The sequence below is a fragment of the Sapajus apella genome, unplaced genomic scaffold, assembly GCF_009761245.1.
Source record: "Sapajus apella isolate SASKATOON/1434 unplaced genomic scaffold, GSC_monkey_1.0 scaffold118, whole genome shotgun sequence".
In the NCBI taxonomy this organism is placed as follows: domain Eukaryota; kingdom Metazoa; phylum Chordata; class Mammalia; order Primates; family Cebidae; genus Sapajus; species Sapajus apella.
In genome coordinates, this window is record NW_022437058.1 from 1,620,789 (window position 1) to 1,630,306 (window position 9,518).

A 9,518-nucleotide genomic window follows, 5' to 3' on the forward strand; every position below is an offset into this window, starting at 1 on the left:
ACTAAAATTACAAAAATTAGCTGGGCATGGTGGCATGTGCCTGTAGTCCCAACTACTCAGGAAGCTGAGGCAGGAGAATTGCTTGAACCAGGGAGGCGGAAGTTGCAGTGAGCCGAGATCATGCCACTGCACTCCAGCCTGGCACCTGGTGACAGAGTGAAACTCTGTCTCAAAAAAAAAAAAAAAAAAAAAAAAGGCTTTGGAAACAAAACCCAGTTTTGGAAACTGAGGTGCATGAGCCTGGCACAGTTGTTTACGAAGCTGCAAGTCTGGCTTTGAGGAGTGACAGAGAAGCTCAGGTCATGACTATGAAAAAGTAAGGAACCCAGAGAATGGGGTGACACTGCAGACGAAGGTGTCTGGGTTGCTGGGGAGTCTGAAGATGGGTGGGTTCTGGGGGAGCTTGGGACACCCCGACTGCACTCTTCCTTCTTGGTCTCAGGAGAGTGAAGAGCCGCTGGAGTGACAGAAGACTTTCAAGCGAGAGACCTGAGTTGGAGGCTCGGACTTTGTTGTACAATAGACCATTTGGCTGGCCTTTGTCTCCAGTTCCTGGGAAGACCCTCTAAGTCCTCGGAATTTCCTGAGCGATAGGATGCCTTTGTTATTCATGATAGGCCCCTGTGACCACACCAGAATTCCTGCGAACAGGAAGACTCGGGATGTGACTGGTCACACCAGAAACACCAACATGTGACTAGAGGGTTAGGGCTCTGAGCCCCCATTGGTCTGGCTGCAGGGAGGGGATGCGGCTGGAGATTGTGGCTGGAGATTGAGTTTAATCACATGGCTATTTAATCAATCATGCCTACAGGGTGAGACCCCAATAGGCACTCTGGACACCTGAAGCTCGGGTGAGCGTCCCTGGTTGGTCAAACGTCCATGTGCCAGGAGACTGATACATCCTGAGCTCATGAAAACTTCATATTTGGAATCCTCCTAAATCTTACCCTCTGTGTCTCTCATCTTCATGGTCCCAAGATATATCCCATATAATTGTGATTCTAGAGCTCTCCTGACTTCTGTGAGTCATTCCAGCATGTGATTAAACTTGATGGGAACCCTGGAATTTGTTATTGGCTGGGCAGAAGCATAGGTGATCTGGGGACCCTGAGCTTGTGGCTGGTGTCTGAAGTGAGACGGACTTGTGAAGAACTGAACCTTAAGCCAAGAATTGGACCTGAGTCTGCATGGCAGTGTCAGGGTGGCATGGCATCCCTTTGGCATCAATGTGACCATGTCTCAGTCCTGACCTGGTGCTCTTCATTGAATCAGAGCCCATGGGAAGCCCAAGTGAGAAGATGCACCCTTGTGCAGGGGCTTCCTCTGAGTGAAGCAGCCTGATCATAAAATGTGCCTTCAGATGCCCTTGGTCAGGTCACTTATGGGTCTTCTGAGGTTAAAATATTTGATAGTGACACCACTAAATACTAACGTTAAGAGGAAACACTGTGGCCAGGCGTGGTGGCTCACGCCTGTAATCCCAGCACTTTGGGAGACTGAGGTGGGCAGATCACAAGGTCAAGCTATCAAGACCATCCTGGCCAACATGGTGAAACCCTGTTTACTAAAAATACAAAAATTACCTGGGGGTGGTGGCATGTGCCTGTCGTTCCAGCTACTAGGAAGGCTGAGGCAGGAGAATCACTTGAAGCTGGGTGGTGGAGGTTGCAGCAGTGAGCCCAGATGGTACCACTGCACTCCAGCCTGGCAACAGGGTGAGACTCTGTCTCAAACAAACAAACAAACAAGCAAACAACAACAAAGACGAAAAGAGAAAACACTGTCACCGATACCTATAAGGTCTTGATGAGCCCAGCATTCTAGGATCGGGGGCCATGTGGCATTTGGCACAGAATTGTGTGGCCTTGTCTGCCCCCTGTGGAATTTATTTTCTTCCTGCAAGTTTCTTCTGTGCTGTGTTTCTACCTCCTTCTGCTCTTATGGACTGCTCCTGTGGATGAAGGAGGGCGGATCTTTATGTTTATACCCCTTGCAGCATTTAGTGCATTGGATTTAGGAAGGGGTGGTTTTATAAAGACTCCAACAAAAAAGCAGTATGGCCAGAGAAAAAGAGCCAGTACCACCTGGTAGGAATGGTACAGTGCGGTTTACGGACTTAATGTGTGCACGGGGGTTCAATCCAGTCACCTCTGCATGACCTCAGCATTCCCCCAGCCCTGAGAGCATCAGGAAACCTGAGGCAAGGGAGGCTCAGGCCCTGACAACCTCCCTCCTTGGTCTTGAGCCCTGGATGGTTTTTCTTCTGCAGCTGCACTGGTGGGTCACTTCCTGGCAGAATAGCCATGGAGAATTCTTTGTCTGTCTTTGTTGTTGTTCAAAGTCTTTTAAAAAACCGAGTGTTTTCACCCCACCCTAGGGTTCTGAATTCTGCTTGCCTATATTTCTGCTCCTAGTCAGCATCAGGCAGAAACTGATCATGCAGGAAGAGAGACAATCAGATGTAAATGTGTTTTGTTTTACTGCCTATAGGGGAACGTTCCCAAATACTCTCAGCCAGATGACCTTCCCCCCGCCGCTGTTTATTGCTTTCCCCTATCAAATGTTCCCCCAGCTGTGGCAGCTGGAGTTCAAAGCTGTCCCCTTGCAACACAGTGTCCTTGGTGGGTTTTCTGCAGAGTTGATTAATGCTTGGCAGCGTGTGGGCTCCTCCAGGCAGCGGCCCTCTGTTGGATTCTTCAAGGCAAATGAGAATCTGCCGGAAAGAAGTCATAAATCCTCCCTCGCACTGTGCTGTTTGCTTCTGTAGAACCAAGAGAGTCAGATTATTTGAGCATTTATGTGCCCAGGGTTATGCCTCTGTGATCCACCAACTGAGTCTCCAGCGTGGCCTGCATCACACAAAACAAAGGCCTGGAGAGGAGCCTGCCCAGCTCCGGCCCCCGCCACTTCATTAAAGACTGTCAGCGGCCTTGATCTATCTGTCTGTGTTACTTGATCCCACACACTGACGCGTGGTAAAGGGCTCCCTTGCTGGAGAACATGGTGTAGGCTGTCAGAATGGAATTTTGGAATTGTGGCCAGACACAGCTCACTAAAAACTGTAATTAGTGGGTAGACAGAAAAGCCTCATCACCCAGGGCCTGGTTTTTTGGATTGGTTGGGCCATGCCCATCATGCATGAAGCATTGCAGAGGCATGACCTGGGGCTTAGATCACGGCGGCCCACTTACCCCATACCTGGTACATGCCCCACCGAGACAGTGACCATCAGAGTGTCTGGAGAAACGGGGAGTGGTCATTGGGAGCAGCTCAGCTCCAGGTTGAGCTCCCATTGGCTGCCGAGGTAGCTGCCCCAGGCAGGCCGTTGTGCAGTGCGGCCTCTCTCTGTGGGTGATGCATCTTTGCGATGAGCCATTTCCATCTCGCAGACCTTGAACACAGTAAAACAATATGCCAGCAATTATTCACCACAGCGCCTGCCGTCAGCTCAGAGGAATTCCAATTCACTATCAGTGGTCATTAGCTCAATCGGTAATGATTCAGAGAAGGGAGATGTTGAAGGCACTAGCTATCTTTCTTCCTTTTTAAAATTCCAGATATTCATCTCTGAGAAGCACAAAAGCAATCCCAAGAGAGGACTCAGGCCATCCAGCACTCTTTACTGAGCAGAATCACAGACTGTCTTGACAGAGAACTGGGCTTTGGAGAGATGTTAAGCAAGGCTGACGGACACCACAGCGGCATAGTGTTGACTGCAGGAGACGGTCTGGACAGTCAGCTCTGCTCGTCTGCCATTGCGGTAGATCTCATTTTCCGAATATGATCAGACCTATCTATAGACCATCCTCACTGGGTGGTGCTGGGGGCTGTGTTCCCTCTTTTTGGACCTAGGCAGGCCTTTGTAACTGTTTAAATCAATAGTATACGGCAGAGGTGGTCATGTGTGCCTTTTGTAACCAGATCATCAAAGTCATTACAGTTTCTGCGTTGGCCTCTTGTCTCTCTCACTCTTAGGACACTTGCTCTTAAAACGCAGCCACTATCTTCTGAGGAAGCGTAGGCCACAAGGAGAGGCCACGTGTGGGTGTTCTAGCTAAAAACTGCCAACCAGCATGGACCACCAGATCTACAAGGAAACATCCTTCAGATGGTCCCTGTCTCTGCTTAGAGTATCCCAGTCGAGGGTCCAGACACCATGGAGCAAAGACAGGCCACCCTGCCAGTCCTTGTCCAAATTTCTGACCCATAGGACCTGTGAGAGGCGATAAAAGATTATTGTTGCTTTTAGTGAGGAGTGTTGGGGAATATGTTATGCAGAGCAGACAATAGATTCACCTGCCATATCTAGTGGGTGCTGATTGCCCATGGGCCTGAGCATAACCCCATCTCATACGTGTGCAAAGAACAATACAAGAAACCAGTGCGTCCGGGCGCGGTGGCTCACGCCTGTAATCCCAGCACTGTGGGAGGCCGAGGCGGGTGGATCACAAGGTCAAGAGATCGAGACCATCCTGGTCAACACGGTGAAACCCCGTCTCTACTAAAACTACAAAAATGAGCTGGGCGTGGTGGTGCGTGCCTGTAGTCCCAGCTACTTGGGAGGCTGAGGCAGGAGAATTGCCTGAACCCAGGAGGCGGAGGGGGCGGTGAGCTGAGATCGCACCATTGCACTCCAGCCTGGGGTAACAAGAGCGAAACTCCATCTCAAAAAAAAAAAAGAAACCAGTGCATGGCAGGAATTCAGGAGCAAAATGACTTGATGGTTCCCCAAGCAGGCAGCAGGAGCTTGGTTCCTGGGTGTGACTTTCGGGCTATTGGTTTTAGCTCCAGGGATATTTGTCAAAAGTGTTTAAGGCAGCAGTCAGCTCTGCCTCTGCAGAAATAACAAAGAAAAAACAAATGGCAGGGGCAGACAATCCTTGTGGGGAAACACAGATCTATGAGTTCCATAGTTAGTCAGAGAAACGAAGGGATCAGCAAAAGCCCCCATCATTCAAGTGACTTTTCCTGAGCTCTAAGTAAATCTTGGCTTTAACATCAGGTTGTAGGGGCAGTATCCATCACATTCTCAAGGCAGTCGTTTTTTAATTTTTTTTCCAGGATCAAGACTGTAAACGCTTCATCCTTCCAAGGCAAGGCATTGCTGCCTGCATTCTGTGTGTGTCATGTGGCCTCAAGCGCACCCGGGATTTCCCTGGAGTGTGTCCTGGCAGTGAGGAAGCACGCAAGGCATCTGACATCTCAGCACCCACAACTGAACATTTTTATGACATTTGCCCAGCTGTACCTTTATAAAGATATTATGCAGGTTCCGAGAGATTAAGCTTTCCTCCCCATCCAGCTGCTGTGGAATGATGCCCGGCATATGGAGGATGGATAGAATTTCCACCCTGACATGTGCTGAGAAATTTAACTTTAAAGAAATATTAATGAGTACTTTAGATCATCAGCCATGCATGAAGGCAGGACAGCAGGAGTCTGGAAGCTAAATCCACAAATGCGTGGGGCCGTCCCTGGATGATCCAGGGAAAGCAGTTCATCCATTCGGTCACATTGAGCATCTCCTGCCAAATGAGGGGTTCCCTGCTTGCTGAGCTGCAGAGCTGAGTTTGAACCCCATGGGGACCTGTGGCTTTGCTGGAAAGTGTTAACAGAGATGCCTGGATGCAGGAATCCGGAGCCTGGTGCCGCCCAGCCCTTTATAGCTGTGGTCTTGAACACACTTCTGCTCCTTTCTGGCACTGGGGCTCATCAGAGGGGGTCAGTGAAGTTTGGAGTTGAGTTTCTTTTTCATCTGGATGGACTCCCACCTAAAACACTTCAAGGAGCCCTTGTTTGTTCATCTTCCAGGCTGGGAACTGAAATTTGTTCTGAAGTCTGACCACCCCCTGTTTTGGGGAAGCAACTCCCGGTGGCAAGGTGAAGTTGGGGCTTGACCTCAGGAACGTGGCCGGTGCTTCTAGGATGTGGCCAGCAATGGGGAGGAGCTGACCCGGGGAGGAACTTCAAGGTTGATTTCGGGTCCGGGGCTGGCAGTACAGACATGAGGAGGGACAGTTCTATGCTTTGAGGGAGCTGTAGCCCTGGCAGTGGGGGAGGACTTCACCTGGGGGGGCAGCCAGGGGCTGTCACTGCAGAAGCTGGGTGGCCCTCTCACTAGGGTAATGGACCACAGATAGCAGACACATCCAGGCAGCTGCAGAGAACACGCTGGAGTGCCCCATTTCAGAGCATGGGCAAGGCTGGCCTGGCAACAGCCAGGAATCCCCTCCCCAAGTGTGAGGTGTGGGCACAGAGCCACCTTCCTTTCCAGGTGCAGGGTGGGATGGGGAGATGGGGCCAGGGAGGATGGCTGGGAGCAGGGAGATGGGGAGGTAGCAGGGGTAAGATGGAGTGGGGAGGTAGGGTAGGTGAGATGGGGTGGGCAGGAGGGGGGATATGGGTGGGGAGGAAGGGGAATTTGGGGTGGGGAAGAGGGGGGATATGGGTGGGGAGGAAGGGGAATTTGGGGTGGGGAGGAAGGGGGATATGGGGTGGGGAGGAAGGGGGATACGGGGTGGGGAGGAAGGGGGATATGGGGTGGGGAGGAGGGAGGATATGGGGTGGGGAGGAAGAGGGATATGGGGTGGGGAGGAGGGGGGATATGGGGTGGGAAGGAGGGAGGATATGGGGTGGGAAGGAGGGAGGATATGGGGTGGGGAGGAAGGGGTATATGGGTTGGGGAAGGTAGAATGAGGAAGAGATGGTGGGTTGGGGAGGAGGACTGGGGATGGGGAGGCTGTGGAGTCCCAGGTGGGGAACCCAGGGCCAGGCTTAACAATCTCTGTCTCTTTTCAGCCATGAGGTATGGCTACTTTTGTTTTTTTGTCTCTAATGCTGAGAAGAAACACCCACAGAGAAAGTAGATACAAAACCCTCCAGATAACAGGGGTGGAAACCAACGCGCATCCTGTGACTGCTGTGTGGGGGGACAGTGCCCCCTCCAGGAGCCCAGCTATAGGAGAGGAATGGAGGCTGGGCTCAGCACCGCAGCCCCCCGGCCCACCTGTACCCAGGCTCACTGTGCAGACTCCAGTGTGCGCTGCAGGGCCCAGACAGACACTTTCTTGCAGGCTTGCTGCAGATGGTGTACCCGTCTGACTGTCCGTCCTGGGGAGTGAGAGGCTTTCTCTGCACACAAAGCCTGAAGGAGGCTCCTCACCACCTCTCTCAACCATCTCCACTGGAGATGAAGCTTCTCAAGCCTGGAGAAGCCACGGGACCTTCCAGATTACAAATTTCCCCTTTGCAGGGTACATTCTGCTCCACAGCTGGACAAGGGGTTGAAGCCTTACATGGCCTGGAGTGCTGACTTCCTCAGGGTCCAGATGAAATGTAGGGAAGGACCCTGAGAAGTTAGCGCTGAGAAAGAACAAGGGAGAAAAGATTTAGAACCTCAAACCTTCCAGATCCTTTAAGAGGCTGGAACACATTTATGCAGAGTTGCAGAGACGTCTCCCAAGTCCAATCCAGGCCATCAGTGTTTTGTGTTCCACAAAGACCGGCACATTTGGAGAAGTGGCTGCGGAGCATGTGAGTTACACAGAGACAACTACCCTGGCATGTGGATGGCAGGCAGCCAGGTGGCTGGTGGAGCTGATCTCTGACCTCCGAGGTGTGGCTGAGCCCCATGAGCCAACACTGCCTTGAACCACAGCTACATCAGGTGGAAACACAGCTCATCAGGTGGAAATGACAGGCAGTGCCTGGTCATACAAGCTCCTGGGCGGTCTCGGGGGAATGGTCTGGAAAATTTGACTGCATGTGGCTGTGCTGGGGTGAGGTGACCATGGTGTTATGGCCGCAGCTCTCAGAAACTGTCTGGGGCCGGGAGCTTTGGCAGGTGAAGCTGTCCCCTTAGCAGAGTCTGCAGGACCTGCAGGTTTGGCTGCCCCTCAGATGTCCAGTGAACCCCACCTGCCTGTCCAGGGCATTGCATCTGGGGGCATCCCGTAACCTCTCGCATACCTAGTATAATGGTTAATTTCATGTTTCAACTTGACTGGGCCACAGGGTGCCCAGATATTTGGCCAAACATTATCTGGGCGGGTGTGTAGGGTGTTTCCAGATGTGACTGGCATTTGAATTGGTGGACTCAGTAAATCAGGGGGTGTCCCCAAGGAGAAGACCTCATCCAGTTCACAGAGGTCCTAAAGAGAGCAAAAAGGCTGAGTAAGAGGGAATGTCCACCTGACTGCATGAGCTGAGACATTGGTCTTTTCCTGTCTTCAGACTCAAATTGAACATCAGTTTTCTTGAGTCTAAAGCTTGCCAGGCTTCAAATTGGAAGTTTGAAGGGATTTTCACCTTGAAAATAACAAATCTGGGGACCCGTCAGCGTCCCTACTTGTGAGAGCCAGCTTTTTTTTCTCTACATTTACACACCCACTGGTTCCGTTTCTCTGGTGGACCCTAAAGAATATACTCACGCTACTCCATCATCGAGAGGCATGACCCTCATGCTTCCCCACTGCTTGGGAGGAGGCATCAATATGTCATTAATGTGACACATTAATGTGTCAGGATGTATCAGGATGTGACGGTGCACGAGGGCTGGTCCTCTCCTTGAACTGCCACAAAGTAGCTACCAGCTTTACAGAGGAGGCTGCTGCAGGCTTAGTGAGCAGGGAGGTACCACGTGGCAGGAACCACTGTGGGTTTAAGGGTTTGCATACATTTCAGGTCTCAGCAAAAATGTCCACACTCTCTGATGTCACCTAAGATTAGTTCAGAGTTCTTGGAAGAAGCCTCAAATACCATCACCTAATAAAGAAATTTAGATATATTTTAGATGGAAAGCTAAGAGTCCTTTTACCCCTTACCTAATTTGAGTCCTGGATGATCTCAGCAGCACTTTTTCCTGGGGGCCTGAAAAAAAAAAAAAGCAAGATTGAGGTGGGCTGAATTTTTATATTTAAGAGATGCTCATGTGTAGTGTAAGTGTACAACAAAAAGACCTGTCTAAACAAACGAATAAAACGGTGGAAATCCATGTTTTAAACCTGAATGCTGGGGCCTGGGAGAAGTGAACACAGCAGCATTAACATTTGGAAAGAAAGCTTGGAAATCCCTTCAAAAGAAGCCACATAAGAGGGGTGTGCACGTGCACACACACACACCCACACACACACACAGCCTATTTGTGCAACTTATATGTCCACATTAAATTCCTAAAAACTCTTCCAAATTTGCAAGCACACGATGCTGCAAGTCCTAGAGCTTTTAGGGGTCTCTCCTTGCAAACTCAACACTGAAGAACAGGCATTTTTTTTAGAGTGCTTTTAGAACACTGTGTAGGACAGGATGTAGAAATGGGAAATTCACTGGGGTTCTGGTGATACCACAGCCAGGCTAAATTGAGCAGAGAATCGCCTGCTTGCAATGCAGAATTTCAAAGGGATGGCAGAGAATAGGCTCATCTCAGCCTGGTGGGGAACGGAGTACTGTGCACTTCAGGCCCCGCCTGCAGCCGTGGGGGCAGAGGCTAGCCCTGCATTCATCTCACCCTCCCAGCT

The 9,518-nt window shown here is 50.8% G+C and overlaps 1 long non-coding RNA gene across 1 annotated transcript; it reads left to right on the forward strand.

Moving 5' to 3' along the window:
- The first annotated feature begins 5,816 nt into the window (after positions 1 to 5,816).
- On the forward strand, positions 5,817 to 7,373 carry LOC116538196. The gene is made up of 2 exons (XR_004263547.1): positions 5,817 to 5,974; positions 7,077 to 7,373. It is a non-coding gene; the product is annotated as an uncharacterized LOC116538196 (long non-coding RNA).
- Positions 7,374 to 9,518: the final 2,145 nt, after the last annotated feature.